We start from the raw sequence: 14,185 nt of genomic DNA, 5'->3' as shown, positions 1-14,185 counted from the left end.
AATTCTAAGTTAAAGATCATTGTTTCCAGAAGTGATTAGCCATCAGAATCACCTGGAGGTGTTTCTAAAAATACAGTTCCTGGACCCTTCCTCAGACATTCTGACTCATTCATTCAACAAATGATTGTTGAAGGCCTTGCCTTAGATTCTGGGTACCCAGTGCTGAATGAGACAGACCTAGTGCCATCCTGCCCCAGCCTCCACAGAAGGACTGAGAGTCAACCTGGGCATCTGTGTTTTTGCAATGCTCTCTGGGCAATTCTCATAACTAGACAGTTTAGAGAAGCAATGTTTCAGACTAAATGCAAACAAGAGACATTTCTGAGGGACTGTTGTAATTTTATTGGGGATGAACTCAGCTTTACACTCTAGAAATGCTTCTATTTTTCACTGAAACATTTTTAAATAGCTCCTCTAAAACATATATATATGCGTATATACGTATGTATGTATAGCCTAGATTGAAACATAAATGTTAACAAGAAAAATGTTAGATGTGATCACAGTATGCTGGTATTGGATGAGGTTTTAACAAATTAACATTGACGGTTGATACATTAACTATAGACATCTGCACAAGTTAAAACAATATTTGATCTGAAATGTTGAGAGTTAAAGTTCAGATTGCTTATGTAAGTGAATGAGTTACTTATTTTGAATTCTATTATTTACTTTGATTTGCTTTTTGAGGACTTTTTAGGTGTCGCCCACTTTAATGTTCAACTGTTGGAAACTTGCTGGCGTATTTGACTTTATGACCTATGAATGCTGAGATTTACAAACAGATATTTTATGCTTGCTACAGTTACACAACTCTATTTTCCTTTAAATAATACCAGACGGAGCATTTACCAAAATGAAATAAATGGAAGAAGCCCAGTTTCTGTGCCACCAAATTATAACACAAAGACCCTTTGACCTCCCTCCAGGAAGCGCTCCTCCAGGAGACCATCAGCACAAACATTAACAAAGGGCTATGACTAGCCAACCCTTAATGGTTGGATTTGTACATTAGTCAGACCCTTGATCACAAGTCGTCGTCGTCGTTGTCGTCGTCGTCGTCGTCGTCGTGGTGTCCCCCCCGCTACCCCCGCCATCAACACCTACATTCCAATATGGCCAGTAAAAAATAAAGACACCATCAAGCAGTCCACGTCTATTCCTGTGGGGTCTCTCTGTATCAGGCAAGGTTCCAGCGGGTGGTCCAGTGAAGAGACTTTGCTGCAGGGACCACAGGCAGGGGTGGGCTGTGTGGAGGGAATGAGAAGGGTTGTGAGACTCGGCTAAATGGTCTTGGAGGTAAAGGAACAGGAGGAAACCGTAGGCCTGACTGGAACCACGGGGGCAGAGGAAAGGCCCCTCAGAAGGAGCTGTAGTTGCTCAGGCACAGAGTACCCAAGAGACCCTCCCTGAAGCAGGGGCAGGGAGAGACCGTACATGTCTCCCTTCCGACTTTCTGTGCATGCTTCCCCAGTGCCAGGTTCCTGGGGGCGGCAGCAGGGCAGAGAGTGGACAGGGGCAGTGTGCACAATTTGAGGAAAACCCCAGACTCTAAACCTCTAGAGAGAGATTTCTGGAGAGGGAGACTCTCCAAAAAGGCAGTTTTTAGTGAGTGTTTAAAACTACGCTCCATTCTTTATCCACAGACTATTTACTGTGTGGATCCATGACTCTTTTCAAACCTAAACTTTGGTTTTGGTTGCAAACAAGTTTTTGTCTTCTATGTTTTCACTAATTTCTAGCTGCAATTACATGCTTTCACGTTGCCTTTTCCTCTAATCAGTTATATTACGAGCAGTAAATTGCAAACAAGGAAGCAAATCTAATACAAAAAAGATATTTTGGATTAGCTGTAAATTGCTCCTCTAATTTAGCAAGGATAATCCAGAATTTGGCTTTGGTGATTAAAATAATAGGATTAAAAAATGAGGGCCGGCCGCGTGGCTTGGCAGTTGAGTGCACTGCCGACGGCCCGGGTTCGGATCCCGGGCGCGCCCCGACGCACCGCTTCTCCGGCCATGCTGGGGCCGCGTCCCACGTGCAGCAACTGGAAGGATGTGCAGCTATGACAGACAACTATCTACTGGGGCTTTGGGGGAAAAATAAATAAATAAAATCTTTAAAAAAAATGATTCGGTGTATGTGTGCCTTCCCTCTGATTATGGGGAGTCTGCTGTGTAGTTACAGGGCTCTGTCATTAGCGTGGGTGTGGGCCCAAGTCAACATTCCCACAAAAGCTTGTCTTCTTGAATCCTTCGGTAACGGAAAAGCCCAGATACATTTTATAAATTCAGCAAGAAGAAGAGTAGTCATCATTAACGCTGCTGGGAACCTGGATGAATAAGTGCTTTGAGATGCTGCAGCTCAGATGTCATTGCCTGAAGAGGACAATCGGGGTCAGGCAGTTGCCATTCACGTGATTTCACAAAAGGTCCCCCAGAAGGGATGTGACCCACTTCAGGAAGCACAAATATCGTTGCCAGGACCTTAGGTTCCTCGAGTGCAGTGATATAAAAAGACCACAGGCAATTTGATCTAGAATGATAAACTGAGCATCATATAAATGAGTTGTACATCCAGAGAGCAAAATGAAAAAGATAGCATTGGAACACTAGTATCACAAATATGCTACTTACTAGTTTTCAAAGATTGACCTAATAAACTAGTGATTTTATAGCAGAAAAGCTAACTTTTCCAATTTCCATTTATTTTCCTCATGTTTAAAAGTCACCAAAGGTGTAAGGCAGGGGACGGGCAGAGGAGAGCCCAGTCGGTTCCGTTCTGTTTGCAGGTTATGGTTGACGGTAAACGCTGGCCATTTGTGTATTTGCAGTTATTTTCAAGTAACCTAAGTAAACTTAATTTCATAATGATTTCAGCATTCACCATAGATATGAAGTTTGAGTAGCTGGAAGATTCAGAAAGACTGTTGATTGAAACCGAGTGCACAATGTGCTTTCCCCACGAGGTTCCTCCTCCGCCTTTCCAACCTCTGATGCCTGATAACAGGTCCCAGTCTGGACTTTCAGTCCCTAATCCGCTTTCCCTGTTCTAATTTGTGTCAGCCCCTCCATCCCAGACACAGGTAGCAAGCTCTCTGGCAGCACCGCTCCTGCCCCTTGTGGGCAGTCCACACCTACTCCGTTGTGAGAAGGCCAGGTCTTGATTCCAAGTTCGCAGCAAATACACAGGAGTTTCCTGTTTCTGAAAACAACGCTTCCATCCACCGCTCCCCCCCACAAAGGACTAAATGGCTTCTTATTGTCAACAAGACTGTCACAAGAAAACATAGTTATAAAGCCATTTGAGGTTTGGTTCTCTTTACCCGCCACCACTTATTACCCTCACTTCCACAAACACCCCCCACCCAGAACAAAAGGCATAAGGGTCTGTTCAGCGTCTAAAACAGAAGTCACTTGAAAACAACCCTTTCTCTATCTTTTTTGAAAGTCTGAATTCACTGCGAAGGCAAAGCTATGTATCAAGGACAAGTAGGGAGAGGAAGCGATGGCTTTGAGGAAGGCCATAGGTGAGAGAATTTTCCCCAGACGCGGAAAGTCAGTGAGTTCTTTGAAGAGAGGAGCCATACTCCGCTCTATGGAAGTGGTCTGAGTTCAGAGGAAGGGCTGTGGACTATACCTAGTGGGAAGGGACCTTGACCCTTGGGGATCCCAGTGGAGCAGCAATTGAAGACTTTTTTTCAAATTAACACTGGCATTAACTTCCTTAATTATATGTCACAGACAACTTCTGATAATTTATGAATCTCTGGTGAGGAAGGTGTGCGGCGCACAGTCCTAGGAGTCATACTCCATTTCAAATCTTTACTATTACTAGCTACTGTTTAGAATAAATGACATCAATGAGCCTTAGTTCACGCGTCTGCAAAATGAGGGATTAATACCCATCAGGCAAGGTTGTGAAGATAAGACGTTATGAACAATATGTGGCACATAGTCTAAAAAAAATGACTTAGAGTTAACACTGGAGAGTTATAAAAGTTTTTCAAAAACACAAAAATTCCCTTCGCCAACAGTATTTACCAATTTTCCCATCTTTTCAAAGAAACCTTTGGGTCAGTTTATTATTATTATTATTATTATTGTATTAAGAACACTTAACAGGAGATCTATTCTCTTACCAAATTTTCAAGTGCATAGTACAGTATTGTTAGCTATAGGCGCTTGTTGTACAGCAGATCTCCAGAGCTTATTCATCCTGCGTGACTGAAATTTCATGCCTGTTGAACAGCAACTCTCCATCTACCCCTCCCCCAGCCCCTGGCAGACACCATTCTGCTCTCTGTTTCTGCAGTTTGGCTATTTTATATTCCTCATATAAGTGGAATCATGCTGTTTTTGTCCTTCTGCGACTGGCTTATTTCCACATAGCACCATGTCCTCAGGTTCATCTGCCTTGTAGCAAATAGCAGGATTTCCTTTTTTCTCATGATTGAATGTTCCCTTGTATGTATCTATACACCACATCTTCTTCACCATTTTTCCATTGATGGACATTTAGGTTGTTTCCAATTCTTGGCTATTGTGAAAAATGCTGCAATAAACGCGGGAATGCAGAAATCTCTTCAAGATACTGATTTCATTTCCTTCAGATAGATACCCAGAAGCAGGATTACTGGATCATATGGTAATTCTAATTTTCTGAGGGACCTCTGTATTGTTTTCCAAGAGGATGAATCATTTTACATTCCCACCAATAGCGTGCAATGTTTACAATTTCTCCACATCCTTGCCAACACTTATCTTTTGTTTTTTTGATAATAGCTGTCCTAATAGATGTGAGGTGATATCTTGTGTTGAGTCAGTTTTGTGAACTGCTTTTTCTTCTAGTCCATTCCACAAGGTTTCAAAAGAATGAATAAACAATATTCACCTAAAACATTAGTTCTTAATAAATTTTGGGTCATAAGACCCCTCGGAGAATCTGTTGAAAGCCATGGAACCCTCTTACCAGTAAAATGCACACATACAATAAATAATACAAATAATTTCTAAGAATGATGGACCCCAGATACATATTTATGAACCTCAGTTTAAGATCACTCACCCTAGATTAAACTATTTTCTGGCTTTCTTGACACCAAATGATTTAATTCAGGGATTGGCAGGTTTTTTCTGTAAAGGGCAAGAGAGTACATATTTTCAGCTTTGGGGGCCAGTTTCTATCAAAACTACTCAACTCTGCATTTGTAATGCAAAAACAGCCATAGAAAATATGTAAACAAATGAGCATGGCTGTGTTCCAATAAAATTTTATTTATGACAACAGGCTGTTTGGCCCTTGGGCTGTAGTTTGGCAATCCATGAATTAATTCTTTCAAAAGAATTGAATGTGTTGCAGTAGTTATAAACTGGGAAACTCTTGAATACGCAAACACACACACGCACACACACACGCACACACTATGAAAGCCATACAAATTCACTGTAAAAGAGTAGCAGCCTCTGTGTCTTTTTCCTCTGGAATGCCTGGGGTGGGATAAGAAAGCACTGAGATGACCCTCCTTTCCCATCATATTTGATAATAATCTTTTAATTTGCACCTGATGGCAACTGGTGTCTTCTTTCGATTGTTTTGGAACCTCATCCGAGCCATCCATTAGTGCTTGTTACCAGTGACATAAATTCATAGTACATTCTAATTTACGACTAGGGAGATAGGAGAACACTCAGGATTTAGCATGCATTTCTCTATACTACATTCCACCATATCTTCTTAGGACAACATGCCTCTTTAGGGAACTGTTCAAGGTTCCATTCTATTGTCTATTTTCCATTACTGGGTTTCTAAAATTTGTTCTTCATGACATTCACAGCAAAAACCTCCAAAAACTACAGCAATGTGAGTGTAAATTCTATACAGTAAATGTTGTACATTTAAAAATCACTGAGAGAAAAAACTTGCAAACACCTTGCTGATAGCTGCCAGCAAGGCTTCATGAAGAGTAAACACTGTCAGAGGAGCCTGATCTATTAGGATAAAGTCCCAGGTAGATGAAGAAAGAGAGCGAGTTCTAATTTATCTTGGCTCCGGGAAGGTTAGGTGACTCAGTTGTATGAGGCAATAAATTTAGAAAACATGGTCCAGACAGCATAACTATTAGGTGAGAATACAAATTGCCAGAGGGTCAAAAGTAATACAAGGTGTTTTTCAAAGTCAGTTAGAAGCCTAGATTTTTTTTGAAAAGTTTGCATCACCAGTCTAGAAAAAGAAATAAAGAAGTCAACCTAGACAGTGTCCTAGAAAAATGAACCTTAGAAAAGCGAGTCAAGAAGTGGAAAATCTGAACATGTCAATAATCGGCAAAGAAATTTAATAAGCAGCTTGAAATCTAACTCCTATTATCTGTCCCCAAATATGCTACACGGTTTTACAGGCCAATCAGGATAAAGTTGGCATTGAAGGGAACCACCTTGTTCATATACGCCAGGTTCTGGAACAAGAAGACTGGACATTGTTAAGATGTCATTTCTTCCCTAAGCGATCTCTAAATTCAGTGCAGCTCCAAGAAAGGCTTTTCCATGAAACACGACAAGCAGCTCTTAAATTTTAGATGGCAGAGCAAAAGGGCAGAAATACCAACATTACTTTGAGGAAGAAGAACAAGGCAGGGCTTTTCTCTGCCCCAGACATCGAGCCTTAGAAAGCTTCAGGTAATTAAGAGATTAATTGACATTAATTATTCTGTTCAGATCACTTACTTCTGTAAAAGCATCCAAGATTTACTGCTGAGGAGGAGGTGGAAATTGGGCTAGGTTTGGAAGGGAGCCTTAGAAATATTAAAAGACTTAGGAAATAAGACTCCAAAGGTAAAATCAGGACTGTTCAGTCTGATGATAATTCCAACAATACTATACAAACAATAATAAAGAAAACACAGGTTAAAAGTAATACTTTTGCAGTATATTCAAATTTAAAACAAGGAAAGTTAATTCATAGCTGTTGTTCCTTTCCTCTGACATAAGATGCATTTTATTTTTTTTTAAAGATTTTATTTATTTATTTTTTCCCCCCCAAAGCCCCAGTAGATAGCCGCATGTCATAGCTGCACATCCTTCTAGTTGCTGCATGTGGGACGCGGCCTCAGCATGGCCGGAGAAGCGGTCCGCGCCCGGGATCCGAATCCGGGGCACCAGCATCGGAGGGCGCGCACTTAACCGCCAAGCCACAGGGCCGGCCCATAAGATGCATTTTAAATGTAGCGTGAAGAATTTGGCTAAAATAGAATTTCCTTGAGGTGAGATACGGCAAGTCCACTAAGGATTTACTGAGAGAGGAGGCGAAATCTCTTGCTCTCCATGTCTTCAAAACTCAGATTGACTGTAGTCTATCAGGAAATTTGGGAGTTTAATTTACCGAAGGTGCTGAAATTCATAACTTGGCTACATAAACTATTTCTAGTCCTGTAGTTCTAGAAACAATGTGAAGACGCTCTCACAGAGACACCAAGGGGAAATGGAGCTCTACTGATTCATCTACATTGTTTCCTCTCCCAGGGCCTCCTCTCACTTCCCACACACACAGATGCCGTCCCAGATAAGCGTCTGCTCTTCATTCAGCGCAAACACGCCTCTGTGTCGTCCAAGTCTGCTCAGAGGGCCACTGTCATCACTCTGCACGGCGGCCGCTCTAAATTCAACATACAATACGAGAAGAACAGTTGCCATTTACCTAGGAATGTGCTCATGTATTTTTAGTCTCATAAAATTCAAAGTAAACTGTGGGATGATTTATGAAGGATCTAATACGAACAATAGACAGGTTTGAATCGAAGAAATAAGTAACTGAGATGACCATTTAAAATTGGCAGTGAAGTAAATTTGATTATGTATAAAATTTGCATTTATTATGATTATAAATAGTCAACTCCTCGTCGGTTATGGTTTTAACCACCTATGGTAAATTTTTACCCCTATGCTGGGTTTCCTTGCATATCCAAGAGGTTCTGGCTTACTTTTCCTAATTACTGGAAACTTCCTAAGGGATAAGGTTGCTGTTCTCAACAAAATATGTGCTACTTTCCAAACTCACACTGCTCCATCTGCTGTTCTCAGATAAGTGAGCTAGCTGTTCCACGCAAAGGGGAATGCTTTATATGGGAAATGGTCGTGGACCCCAGGGCCCTGCACGTGCTGAGCTTCTGATGGAGATGCAGGCAGGCGGCGAGAAACAACCTGTGACCGAGCCCAGCTGACAGGCAGGTGAGGAGCAAGCTTCTCTCCTCACTGAAGCAGCTCTAGAGACTGAGACAGAGACAGAGACACGGCATCTCCCTGAGACAGCATGTGCCACTGTCTTGTTTCCTTCACGGTCCTTCAGTGTCACCCGCTGAACAGGTGTTCATCAGGCACCTCCTGTGAGCTGTGCTCTACGCTGGGACAGGCTCACAATGGGGAATAGCAAACCCTTGATCGGTGTGCACCTGCTCTCCTTAGGTCGGCTTGAGCATGTCCCCTCTGCCTTCTCCTCCATGGACAGGGGAAATAATTCACCAGGATCTTCTCCATAACAACTATTCAGATGACGTAGGCAGTCACTGTCACTTCTTAGTCTTCTCCAGCATTGACTTGCTAAATGTATTTTAAAAACATTAAACAAAATAAAAACAACACAAACCAAAGCAATACAAAAACCCCACATGCTGATGCCTGGATATATGTCTCCAGAGGGGCAGGAAAGCTTCGTCCATTGACCCCACATGGAAAGTGTTACAATGTATTATTCCCTCTGGAGATATTTACGGCATTCCTTCTGTGTGCCTGGCACTGGATGAAGTACCGGGAGTACAGCGGTGGGGACACGGACGGCCTGGAGCCACAGTTCTCCCGAGGAACACACCGAACACGTGAGGATGCACTGCAGGGTGATGGAGGGCGGCCAGGCGAGGCCACGTTAGAGCCGTCGGGCAGAAAGCCCTCTGCCAGGAGGCGACACGGCTGACACAGTGTCTGACACACGGAACGGACGTTTTCAGGTCTCTTTAGATCCCTCATCCAGGAAATATTCTCTTTCGTTTCCTGCTGAATTTTGTTTTCTTGCTCGATTATAAAGGGTTATTCGGATCAGATAAACTAGACCTAAAAGCAAACAGACACACACAAACGAACAAAACCTGGCTCTTCATAGTGCCATGACAGAGTCCTACAAAGGCAAATGATGAATATTTTGTTATAAATATTGAAAGAGTCTAATATTTGGCTAATTCTTTAGTGCAGAACATCGAATTCTGTTACATTTTCGCTTCCTTTAGATCAGTAATACCTAATGTTGGGGTCAGGCATCCTGTTGAGAACCTAATAATACTACAGTCCCTCTCTCTTAGAAAAGGCACAGCCATTCCAATGACAGGGGACAGTTTCAGGAGGAGTCCATACATTCTCTGTGTGTCAGGTCACAAATGCTTCACATGATTCCCAAACATGGAACCCACCCTGCTAGGTATCAAAATGTGTCCTAAAGCTGCAATAAATTAGTGAGTGTGATTCTGGTACCAGAATTCAACAGGAAAGAAGAAAAGTGAAGAAAGTCCTAAAGGTGTATCAAATCAAGGGAAAAGTTGGGTTTTCCTAATGGTATGGTGAAAAGGAACTAATCACCTGCCTCAAACCACCCACCAGAAGAAATTCTTGTGGGTTAAAGATTTAAATGTAAAAACTAAAACTCTTAAAGAATTAGAATACCAAACATATAGGTGAATATTTTTTTATCACTGGGTGGGAAAAATCTAAGTAGAAATCACAAGGAAAAGAGAGACATATGTGACCAAATGTGTATTTTAAACCTTATAGTAGCAAGACAATAAGAAAAATACCACCTTTCTCCATAGAGGCCGACTTAAAAAAATTGTAATGTAATTGACAAAAAGTGTTAATCCATACATAAACCTTTACTAATCTTTATATAAAAGAGGAAAATACCAGATGAAAAATGAGCAAGAAATATGGACACAATTCTTGGCTTCAAAGAGCTCAATAGATGTGTTGATTAAATGAATAAATTGATGAACAGGAAATTCACAGAATATAAATTCCCAATAAACATATGAAAAGTATGCAATCATGGGAATAATTTCAAGAATGAATATCAAAGCAAAATAGTATTTTTGCCCATCAAACTGACCAAGATTAAAACAAAAATCTGATAATGCCTGTGTTGGGTAAGGATGCAGGCTATAAATAATCATACATTCTTAGGAATGTAAGCTCCTGCTTTCCTAAGAATCCTCATTATGGATTGAGCACTTTAATATATGAGGCAGAATCTGCAAATTTGAAACTCGATTTAACAGAAGTTTTCCCAACTTTCTATAATAGTAAAAAACCATTCCTTTGAATGCGTTTCTGGAAAATTCCTTTTGGAAAGTGAGTGTGACGAGTTGGCAGAGCAATGACAGGAGATGCTCCTGGCCCACGCCTTCTCTCTGTGATGGTGGAGGACAGTAAAAGGCCCGCCACCAGGGCAGCCACATCAGAATCTCTGTCTCAGCTGGAAGATGCAACGGCTTTTGCTTTCTGTTCTCTTCTTCCTTCCTTCCCTTTTCTTTCTCTTCACGTTCTCCTTCAACCACATTGCTGGTGGTACATTATGTTACTGTTTGCGATATCTGCAACCCACCCCTTGCCCTGTATACACAGCAGGGCTGTGCAGTTAGCGTTAGTCCACAAGCTGAGGGAGTGAAGCAGACCACATCTGAGCAGAACCCTCAGTAGCTGGTTGACAGTCTGCCGTGAGACCAGCCGTGTTCCTGAGAGGCTGCTGGGTCAGGTAGGAAGAAGTGTGGAGAAGAGTCATGGCTAATGTGGGTGGACATGTAGTACGGGTGAAAAATACACTTTCTTGTGCAGAACTGCAAAAGGCACAGAGACTGTGTTACCACAGAATATCCCAGGGTTGTTATGAGGAGTAAATGATTTTAAAAAGACTAAATGAATTATTATTTGTACAGAGCTTAGACTAGTGCCTAGCAAATACCAAATACTGTAATAGTGCTTGTTAAATAAATCCCTGTGTATGTGTGTGTGTAAACAAAGTCTAGGAAGGTATACAATGAAGTATTAAAAGTGATTTTAAAATTTTCTTTTTGTTTAGCCACATCATCTAGTTTTTCTTCAATACAAATATATTTCTGGTGTAATTAGAAAATCTATTCAACAACTCCTAACTACTTTGCACTGAGAGACTGTTTCTTAAAAATTGTAATTTAGGGCTGGCCCGGTGGCTTAGCGGTTAAGTGCGTGCGCTCCACTGCTGGCGGCCCGGGTTCGGATCCCGGGTGCGCACCGACGCACCACTTCTCCGGCCGTGCTGAGGCCGCGTCCCACATACAGCAACTGGAAGGATGTGCAGCTATGACATACAACTATCTACTGGGGCTTTGGGGGGAAAATAAATAAATAAATAAAATCTTAAAAAAAAATTGTAATTTAAAGAAATGTATTGCTTTCTTTATTATGACTTCATTATATCACTGCCACAGGAACGCATCTCTAATTTTATTATGAAAATCAACAGGAAAACAAGTGTCAGTGTGTGAAAGTTCTATTAATGGCAGATTTCTTGAACCATGGAGTGGACAACACCTGTAGCCAAAATCTTGAGAATGAGACGAAATGTTTAGTTATTCACCTGTTACTGCATGCATCATTCACCTGTTATTGCATGCATCATTCACCTGTTATTTGCACGCATCATTCACCTGTTATTGCATGCATCATTCACCTGTTATTGCATGCATCATTCACTTGTTATTGAACGCGTTATTCACCTGTTATTTGCATGCATGCTCTGAAAATGGTTTGATTTCTAATGTGACTGAAATTTGTCTCCCTAAATAAGATCAAGTTGTTGAGTCATTAGTAATTATACCCCTGCTTCTCTGAGCCAGACTCAAAATCAATGAAAGATGAGCTCTGGTTTCTAATTTTACTACCTTGGGGAAGACAGATCAGTGAGGAGCAGCTTTGCTTTTGATGGACAAGGGTACGGGTGAGACCAGGTCACTTACTGGGATTGTTGTCTTTGCAACAACCTTCCTGCTGACTGCATCCAACCCCTTTTAATTTACCCTGGTTGAGAAGGAGCCTTGGATTTGCACAGAAAAATCATGATCCAAGAGCAATCATTAACACCCATATCTATGACTAGCCACAGCCATCCCAGCTGGAGAATTCCATGCCTGAGAACAGTGGGGTCACTTCCTTTTTTATTCTCCATACTCATTATGTGGGCTTTTTTGGGGGGGCACTTTGAGTCACCTGGGGAGAAGCGAGAAGACTCCTCTGGATGGTGGGCATCCTTTAACAGGTACTCAACTCCAGGGAAATTAGGAAGCTTCCCTCAGGTGGGCAAGTCTAAGAACAGGAGGACAGATGAGACTAAGTGAGGGGGAGGGGGAACAGCATGTAAAAAGCTTAAGGTAATGGCATCAAAACCGTCAAATAATAATAGATAAAACCTCTATACTGAATTATAAATTCAAAATTATAAAATATTGCTGAGAGTAATTAAAGAAGACCTAAATACATGAGAAGATATATTATGTTCATGGATTTTAAGACTCAATATTATTAATATGCTCATTTTCCCCAAATTGATGTAAAGATTCCAGGCAATACCAAAAATCCCAGCAGGCTTTTTTTTTTTTTTAAATAAATTGATAATCTAATTAAAAAATTTATATGGAAATACATGGATCTAGCACAACTGAAACAATCTGGAAAATGAAAAATTAAATTGGAAGACAAACTACCTAATTTCAAGACTTACCATAAAAGCTACAGTAATCAAACAAATAGATTAATGGAACAGACAAGAGAATTCAGAAATAGACTCATTCATATCCATCAACTGAGGTGCCAAGTCAACTCAATGGGAAGAATAAAGGTTTTTAAACAAATGGTGCCAAAACAACTGTATATTCTCAAAACCTACCTACCTCTATATGTGAATAGCTGGTGGGAATATTAAATGGTATTATCACTTTTGAAAATTGTTTGGCAATTGACATTCATTTATTCAGTAGATTTGAGATGGATCATAGACCGAGATGTAAAAAGCTAGAACTATAAAGTTTCTATAAGAAAACATGGAAAGAATCTTCATAACCTTAGGGTAGGTAAGGATTTATTAGAGAGGACACAGAAAATATTAACCATAAAAGAAAAAAAAAGATAAATTAGGCTTCGTGAAAATTAAGACATTCATTATGAAAATGAGTAGGTAAGCCACAGACTGGGAAAAATATTCTCAATATATATACCTGACAAAGGACTCATATCCAGAATACATAAAGAACTCTTATAAATCAACAATAAAAACTCCAAATGACCTGATTTTAAAAATGCACAAAAGACTTGAAAAGACACATTATAAATGATGCTTAACATCACTAGTCATCAGAGAAACAAAAATTAAAACCACAATGAGATGCCATTTCACATCCACCAGAATGGTTAAAATAAAAAAGACTGACAATATTACATGGTGAGAGTGTGGAGACCTGGAACTTGCATACATTGCTGGTGGGAATATTAAATGGTATGACCACTTTGGAAAATTGTTTGGCAACTGACATTCATTTATTCAATGACCCAGCAATTCTACTACTGGGTATTCATCCAAGAGAAATGAAAACACATGTCTACAAAAAGACTTGTACAAGAATATTCATAGCCTTATTTGTAATATCCTTAAAGTAGAAACAATCCAAATAAATGCCAACAGGAGAATGGATAAACACATTTTGATATATTTATATAATGGAATACTACTTAGGAATAAGAAGAAACTATTGATACACATAACAAAGTGGATATTTCATAAAAAAATACTATGTTGAGCAAAAGATGCTAGACACAAAAGACTACATACTAAATGACTTCATTTATATGAAAGACAAAAACAGGCAAAACAAATGTAGGGTGATAGAAACCAGAGTGGTTGCCTTTGGGGTGGGGGAGACCAAACAGAAAGGGACAGGAGAGAACTTTCTGGGCTGATGGAAATAGTCTATGTCTTATTTCTGGTGGTAGTTGCACGGGTATAAACAGTCGTCAAAACTTCTCAAACTGGGGGCCGGCCCGGTGGCGCAAGCGGTTAAGTGCGCGCGATCCGCTGCGGCGGCCCGGGGTTCGCTGGTTCGGATCCCGGGCGCGCACCGACGCAC

Source organism: Diceros bicornis, chromosome 11 (genome assembly GCF_020826845.1).
Source record: "Diceros bicornis minor isolate mBicDic1 chromosome 11, mDicBic1.mat.cur, whole genome shotgun sequence".
NCBI lineage: Eukaryota > Metazoa > Chordata > Mammalia > Perissodactyla > Rhinocerotidae > Diceros > Diceros bicornis.
This window is presented reverse-complemented; position numbering follows the sequence as displayed.